This window comes from Apodemus sylvaticus, chromosome 6, assembly GCF_947179515.1.
Source record: "Apodemus sylvaticus chromosome 6, mApoSyl1.1, whole genome shotgun sequence".
In the NCBI taxonomy this organism is placed as follows: Eukaryota; Metazoa; Chordata; class Mammalia; order Rodentia; family Muridae; genus Apodemus; species Apodemus sylvaticus.
In genome coordinates this window covers 54,664,166-54,673,403 of record NC_067477.1, presented here as the reverse complement: position 1 = coordinate 54,673,403, position 9,238 = coordinate 54,664,166, and positions in this window count along the sequence as shown.

Here is a 9,238-nt window from a genome sequence, read left to right as displayed (position 1 = left end):
GAGTCTGGGTTACCTCACTTAGTATGATGTTCTCTAGCTCCATCCATTTGCCTAAGAATTTCATGAATTCATTGTTTCTAATGGCTGAATAGTACTCCATTGTGTAGATATACCACATTTTTTGCATCCACTCTTCTGTTGAGGGATACCTGGGTTCTTTCCAGCATCTGGCAATTATAAATAGGGCTGCTATGAACATAGTAGAGCATGTATCCTTATTACATGGTGGGGAATCCTCTGGATATATGCCCAGGAGTGGTATAGCAGGATCTTCTGGAAGTGAGGTGCCCAGTTTTCGGAGGAACCGCCAGACTGATTTCCAGAGTGGTTGTACCAATTTGCAACCCCACCAGCAATGGAGGAGTGTTCCTCTTTCTCCACACCCTCTCCAACACCTGCTGTCTCCTGAATTTTTAATCTTAGCCATTCTGACTGGTGTAAGATGAAGTAATTCTTTAGAAACTCAGAAATTGCCATATCAGCACTCAACTTAAAATAATACAATGACTTTGACAATAGAATACTGTAGAATATTTGTCAAAACATTACCATAAAAATCAAGGTTTTATTTGTTCTGTATTCATTAAGTTCTATCCCACTTCTCTGTGTTCCACTGTACTGGCCATTGTTGAAGCGTCATGTTTTTTTTAATATAAAAATTATTTTATTTTATTTTATTTTCTATATTATTTGTTTACATTCCAAAAGCTTTCCTCTTTCCCAGTTCCCCCGCCCCCATATGTCCCATAAGTCCTCTTCTCTCCATCCATTCTCCTATCTTTCCCCTTCCCTTTTATCTGTCCTGGACCCTCTCCATACTTCTTCATAGGAGTGGGAAGGGAATATAAGGACAGAGAAAAAGGAGGGAGGTGATGGGCGAAGGGATGGAGAGAAGAAGGTTTATGGGACATATGGGGAGGGGGAATCCGGGAAAGGGGAAATCATTTGGAATGTAAACAATGAATATAGAAAATAAAAATATTAAAAAAAAAAAAGAAATTCGGATGGCCGAGAAGCACCTTAAGAAATGCTCAACATCATTAGTCATTAGGGAAATACAAATCAAAACAACCCTGAGATTTCACCTCACACCAGTCAGAATGGCTAAGGTTAAAAACTCAGGAGACAGCAGGTGTTGGCGAGGATGTGGAGAGAGAGGAACACTCCTCCACTGCTGGTGGGGCTGTAAGATGGTACAACCACTATAGAAATCAGTCTGGCAGTTCCTAAGAAAACTGGACATGACACTTCCAGAGGACCCTGCTATACCTCTCCTGGGCATATACCCAGAGGATTCCCCAGCATGCAATAAGGACACATGCTCCACTATGTTCATAGCAGCCTTATTTATAATATCCAGAAGCTGGAAAGAACCCAGATATCCCTCAATGGAGGAATGGATACAGAAAATGTGGTATATATACGCAATGAAGTTCTATTCAGCAAATAAAGAAAAGGAATTCATGAATTTTTTAGGCAAATGGTTGGAACTGGAAAATATCATCCTAAGCGAGGTATCCCAGTCGCATGGAATGCAATCATTGATAAGTGGAAGTGTCATGTTTTTAAAGTGTGTGTGTGTGTGTGTGTGTGTGTGTGTGTGTTTCTTGACTCAGGAGAACACCAGCTCTGTTCTATATTTTTATCCTATCCATTCATGTGCTTGACAAATGTCTTTTATCTCACTATAGATCACTTTTTGTTCCTGTAACTTGCAGTTGTATTCCCTAAAGGGAACCCCACTCATTCTGCCCTCTACACTATGCAAGCAAATTTCTTTCCCTTTCTTCATGGTCATGGTGCTGGTCACAGTGGTGTTGGTGAGTGTATTCTGTGAAAGAGTATTCCTGAGTGTTTGTATATGTGTAGGCCCAAAATTAACTCAGATTCTTCCATGACTGTTCCTCTCTCTCTTGACTGATGTGGTGCTTCTTGCTCACATGTCTGACTGGTATAGTTAGCCAGCTTGTCTAGAACACTCTGTCTCTGTCTCCAGAACACTGAACCTGTGGGCTGGCACCCACATCTACCCAGCTTTTACTCACATTCCGAGGATACAAATCATAATCATCATGCTTATATAACAAGAACTTTATGTGTTGAATCATCTTAAGTTCCCACATGTCACGTGTCAAGTATTTCTATAATTTTGGTGGTGAGTACAATATGTTTAAAAATTAACATTATTAATTTATTGCTAATTATTACTTAATAACAACTTTGTATAAAATATGAATTATACCTCTGGATCCTACAAAATTACTATTATACATAATAAATGTATGTACTATTATACATAACAGAGACCAAATATGTTGAGCAGATTGTTAAATATACAACTAATGGTCTACAAATACTGTTGGAGTAGGCAGTTCTGTTTCATCTTAATAACTTTACCCCCCCTTAATTTTCTTTTCTCTTTCTATTCCAAATTATATCTGGTACATTTACTAAATATTAAATTAAATGTGTTCATTCATTCATAAAATTAGATGTAACAGAAGGATTAAATAGGTAGCCTGTTGTTTCTCACATGTTATCAAGTCAATATATTCAGTGATTCCAGTGTGTATGTTTGTGCATTGGACTTACAATTCACATATTAAATTAGATGTTACTTTATGAACACTGCACCCCGTTCAGCCAAAAACTAACCTTGCTTGTTCACAAAAAAAATCACTAATTCTGTGGTGGTAATGTCACTCCTATCTCCACTGCTAGAAATGACACATCTGCTGTCAAGGCATTGGAAACAGAGCCAAAGGAAGCTACTGAGAAGTCAGCTTTAACTATGGAAGATGGAAGGTATTAACTGGAAAATTTAAGGTTAATTAAACCAATAGAAGTTAAAACAAAATAGGACAAAAATAATATCAACTGCAATTAAATAACAATGAGAGGTTTTTTTTTATTCTAAATTGCTTATCCTCTGATCTCACTATTTGCAGGTATCATTATTTCTCCCAAATAGAAAAGGTAGTAAAATCTGTTTCTATTCTCTACAAAAGACCATTTTTCTCTCTGATATAATGATAATTATTTCTTAACACTTTAGAGCATAATTTAGTAGATCATGCTTTAATAAGATTTCTATCCCTCGATACCATCCATTCTTGCTAATGTCCTTAGCACATGAGAATTTTAGAGTTTTCATGAAGCTTTCTCCATCAGTGAAACATAAAGAGATTTATGTGCAAAAAATCCATTAATATTAATGAGATTAGCACTCATAAATCTGACGTTACTGCTGATAGAGTAGATTCTGGAAACAGTAAAACTCTTTACATTAATTACAGAGCAAATCTAGTTACTTTGTCAAATATATAAATACATAAAACAGTTAAGTAGTGAAGTAATTAACATACAAATAATTAGTCAAAGTCATAAAATTCTACTAATTATGATAATAAAGAATTTTAAACAATTACCCTTTTCATTTTGACAACTGTTTTTCTTTCCAGCTGTGGGCTCATTTTTAAATAGCAAAATGGTATATCCTCTCTAGGTACTGTGCAAAGGATTGGCACTCCTCAAGTGTTTTCATTAGCAAGGTGTTGATATCCATTCAATACATGCTTTCCTCTGTCTAATCACGATTGCAATATTTCTTCTGTTGTGAAAATCTGTCATTTTTGACATCTCAAATCTGAGTTTACACACACACACACACATACACACGCACAGTCATAACACACAGACACACATTTGTATAATTTTATTGTTTTACAATCCAAATGCTCTCTAGGAAGATAAAGGTTATAGAAGTAATACCAAGTTATTAATTTGTCATTCTCTGAAACTGATTCCACATTTATTGAGCAGCTATTGTTTACACACAGGTAAAGAGACTTCTTAGTGCCTTAAAAAAGTCTCACACTAGGAAAGTAGCAGAGCAAAAACGTGAAAAGTGTATTTAATGAAAAACTGGAAAAGAATAATTTCATGGAGTTTTGATGCTGACAATATAATTTGGAGAATGCAGACATAGCTGGAAGAAGCTTCTTACTTATTACTCCAAACCAATTAACTTGTTTTTATGAGAGTAAGGATTTTAAATTGAAGCTATTTGAAATAAACTTATCACGTTAAAAATATGATTTTATTCTCTTACATCATACAACAAGGAAATTATGAGCATTTGTGGGTTTGTATGTGTGTGTGTGCAAGGAAGTTAGAGTTTAATAGCTATATCTCCCATTACTGTGACCTAATATCTAACAAGAAGCAGTCAGTGAAGGACAAGTTTGTTTTGGTTATGGTTCCATTATGGAGATGAAGTTCTATCCTCAGGAAATTGAGGGAACTGATCACATTACAGCAGCAGTTAGGAACCAGAAAGAGATGAATCCTGGCACTTAGGTAGCCTTCCAGTTTTATTCGGTGTAGGACCCCTTTGCATGAAATATGTCACCTATGTTTAGGGTAAACTTTTTTCCCACCATGATTAACTTCATCTAGATACAAGATCATCAATATGATGAAAGGTTTCTTTCTGTAGTTTTCCCAGTTTAGGAGACCTTCTTTAACATAAATTCTCATTTTTATATGGTTTTTCTAATAGGTGAAATTTTGCATGAGGATAATTTTCCTGTTTTTCTGGTCCAAAGCAGAGTGCCATGTGTCACTTCAATAACTCTAAGGGCATTAGCAATTATACTAGTTTTGAAGCATCCTTGTCTATAAAAGTAAACACTGTAGTCACTAAATTGTATATTTCATATTGCTCTGGTTTGCTCTTCTCTGTTGACCTAGATGAAATCTGTAGTCAGTAGCCATAGCAGACCCTGAGTGCTATCTGTCCTGCTTTGAAATACTTTCCACCAAACAGATTAGCATATTTCTCTTATACTCATCCTTACTCAGATGTGCAATACAGGTAATTTATCAAATGTCGCAAGAATGGGCTCTAGTCAAGTTTCTGACTGTTTTTTCCTCCTCTCCAACTTCATCAAATGAATTTCTACCTTTTGCATTCTTCTGAACAGTCTAGTCTTCTAACCTCCCTACAGAGAGGCCTGTAGACTCTACTCACTGAACTCTAGAACTTTTCAGGCCCAACATTCCAACCTCTTTTATGTCCTTTTCATGAACCAGTTTCAAGCAGTAGGAGCCACCTGATCAGCTTTATCACAATGGTCCTGCTTTTCAAGAACAGTTTTATGTATTGTTTATCATCTCAATGCTCTGACCAAACACACAAGAAACAATTGATGGAAGAAGGTTTTGCTTTGGCCTTCACTTGCATAAGAGTGAAAAACTTATGGTGATAACAACTTGAGGCTGCTGCATACAATGTATCAACCAAAGCAGAAAGAGATGTATACCATTGCTCTGGCTAGATAGCTCTTTTTATTCAGTCTAGTGGCCAACTACTAGAATGTGCCATCCATATTTACGTGCCATCCAGGTCTCTTTCCAATTCAGTTACCCTAAAATCCCTCACAGATATACCCAGAGGTCTGCTTCCATGGTGATTCTATACCCTAACGCATGAACATATTGAACATAGAACGAAGATAGAAAATTATTGGGTCTGCTTATGGAGACATACAAGACTAAACAGTGCATTTAATAAGACCACACTCCATCTTATCTCTCTAAACAGATTTCTCATTCCTAATCCCTAATCCTATCACTCTTTCTGTTAGTAGTCTGAAAAATGCAAATATCTGCATGATATTCCTATCTGAATCTTCCCATCAGGCCTCATTGCGAGATTACCTGGGCTTTAAATGGCATTCCTAGCCAATGCTCCTGGGCTTCCTTAGGCTTGGCTTTCACCTTATCCTGATACTCCAGACAGAAGATCTCCCACAGTTACCTGAGCCTGCGAATCCCTTTCATGTGGATGTGTGAAAGCTACTTTCCAAAGCTCAGTTTATGGTTTTCCTTGTGACTGTTCTTTTGGCCTTCAAAGGCCAGCTCAAAGGCCACTGTATCCATTTCTTTTTGCTAATATAACAAATTACCAAAAATGTTGTGGTTTATATTAAGAAAAAATACAGTTATCAAAGTAACGTCTGAAATGAATTTGGCTAATACAAAGCTATGTGCACCTGGCAGTTCCCTGAGTTCTAGCATGACATTTTTTCATTGTATTCCACTTCTCTGGAAACCAACTGTGCACTTTGTCTTACAGTCCTTTCTAAGCTCATCAAATACTCCATATTAGTCATTCAACTACTACCTCCTTTATCACCTTTGCACAATCCATTCTCTAAATTCCAGGTAGCCCATCACATCTTTTAAGGATTGCTTCACAGAAACTTGTTCGAACAGCTACATCTCTGTAAAGATTTATTTCACTTAAATATCTCCTTATATTTTTCTTTTGATTAGGGAATTGCTTGGTCTCCATTTGATAAAGATTCTATTCCTGGAATACACACATCCACTCTTCTTCTATATTCTTTCTGAAAGAGAGTCTTAGTGTAAGTGTTCCTCTGATTACCAGGAATATATGGCCTCATTGCACACTTTAATCATCAACTGAAAAGATAGACAACCAGCTTGGTCTTATGGGAACATTTCCACAGAGAAATATTACAATTCATTCTATTGTAAAACATGTTTTCACATACTCATAGACATTTGATTTTCCCTGTACCATAACTAGCTTCTGTCATGTCTCCTGAATCAGACACTAAAGTCATTTAAGTTGTAGTCCTCACATGTACAATGTTTTAAGCCAAATGATTCAAAAATGATATGATTTTCTAACCAGAAAATTTTCTTCTTAGAAAAAGAATCACAGTTATCTTTGATGAAAAAAGCAAATTAATGTTTATGAAATTAACCTCAACAAGAGAGATAGCCAAACAGACTGCATAGCACAGAGAGTATGTTCTGTTAGAGTCTTGGTGGCAAGAGAATCCCTATAAATCCATGTGGGTGTTTTTAAGCCCATTGTCCTAAAACATCTCTGCTATTGGTATAAATTCCTTTCTTTTCTCTCTCTCCAAACATAATAAATGGAAAAATAAGAGGGCACACTGTCCTAAAAACAAAGAAGGAAAGGAATAAAACCCCAAATTAAAAACCTTTTCATTTACTTTCAGATTATAGTAATTGCAGTTATCAGAATCCATTTGGAAGGATAAATCTTCGCATTGATCTCAGTTATGAATTCCTCTCTAAGTTCACTTTAGAACTTAGAATAAATGACAAATTTAAAGTCAAATATTATCCCAGTGGCTTAATGAGGAATCTCACAGTAAGAGGTTTCAAGAATACAATAAGGTGTTTTCATTTAATTTTACTGACACAAAAATAAGAATTAATTTATCTCCTTAACTAATATTATTTCTATTTACTGATACTCAGAGATGTTTTGTACATTCTATTAAATATTATAATGAACAATATACAATTCATCATCTAAATTAAAACACTCCATTATTTTTATCTCATTAAGGATTGAACTAAGTCATGTGACAAGATTTTGTGTGGCTGATTCACAGAATATTATAATGTCCCTCTTTATTTTTGATAACAGAGAAAAAGGAAATAAATTTTCACTCACATCAATCATTATTCACTATAATACTTTCCAGATGATCTTTATGATGGTATAAACACTGACACAACACTCATTATTGAAGCAATCTTCAGTACATTTAATGATTGATCTATAAGAAAAAAGTATTTATTTTAATGATCTAAACACAATTTTCTCTGTAATCTATAATACAATAAATGGTTAAGTTATGAAACTACAAAACTGCTCTATGTTTGTGTGTCTTTATTCTGGGAGAAAAATATTCAGAATGTCTGTTTCAGTAACTGAACAGGATTTTCTAGAATGTAAAATTAACACTGTACCACAGAAATATATTTTATTGATTCAGCTATCTGAAGCTCTTAAAATTAAAGATTATGAAAGATGATTTGTGCTTAACATTAAGTTAGGAACTTATAGCACTTGCCTGGGAAAACGGCTGTTGGTTGCCCCCAGTGATTCTGACCACAGGCTACAAGGCCAGCCTTGTGGCCTGAACAGAGGCCTTGATCTGAACAGAGGGGTAGCCAGCACCAAGGACGGGGTGGTGTGCAGTTGCCTGGAGCTCCCTTGTAAACTTATCTTAACTGAATAGGACTAGTCCTGGGCCTGCCAGCTGGCACCCAGAATGGAGCCACTGTAGCCCATGCTGTTTGCCATGCTGGTGAGATGGGCAATGCAGGCTACACGCACAAAGGTTGAGCCTGGCAAGTTTCAGAGCAGCAGACATCAAGAGCAGAAAGGTGAGCAACAGCTAGGAGCTCACACAGAGCCGACCCAGACACCCTGCTTAGCTGTAACATCATCCCAACTCAGAAAGAGCAGGATAGCTGAGACAAATCTCGAAAATGGTCCAGAGTTGCTGGTGCTTCAGAAACCAGAAGCATTACAGGAGACCAACTGACCCGCTGCAATAAATATTTGCATGTAAGGTTACTTGGGCAATATAAATACGAACATACATACATGCATACACGCATACATACATACATTTGCACATGCTGCAATTTCCAATACCACTACAATGAACAAACATTTGATGAAGTGAGACAGATAGAGGACTAGAAAGGTGAGTGAGCAGTGGAGAGAGGTGGAACTAAAGATGTCATAGCAGCGACAAGTGTGACAGAAGCCTTGGTAGATAGGGGACTATGACATTGTGGATTAGGGATGATAGGACGCTATGTAGAAACCTGGAACTTGCACAGAATAAGCCCCTGAACACTGCCCAGCCCACAATTGATCAGCCTGGTTCTAAGCAACAAAGGGATGTCCGAGATGAACAGTTCATTTTCTGGATTGAACATGCTCAAAAGACCTCCAAGGTCTGTGCTGCTCCAGAGGCCAATTTTATATCTGTGGTCTGCTGCCCTAGGCAGTGTTGAAGCCAAGGGCTGTGTCTGGGTCTTTGGTTCTACTACAGCTGGTTTCTGTGTTCATGGCCCATCTTAGCCACTGAAGACCATGCATATATTCCTGGTCAGTGCTTCATCCTGAAGCCATATTGATACTCTTGGGTAGTACTGCTGGTAAGGGCTGTAATGGTATCTTAGATAGAGAGCCATTAAAGAGAACTCTCAAACATTGTGACAAGGAGGCTGAAGTATAGCTCTTCGTAATTGGTGGTCTCTGGCAGGGTGGGGAAAGGGTTTAGTTTAGCTTAAGGGGCTGACCACTGGTAGCTTGACCATATTCCTATGAGCAACACAGTTTGAACTTTTATTTTTTTATTTTATTTGA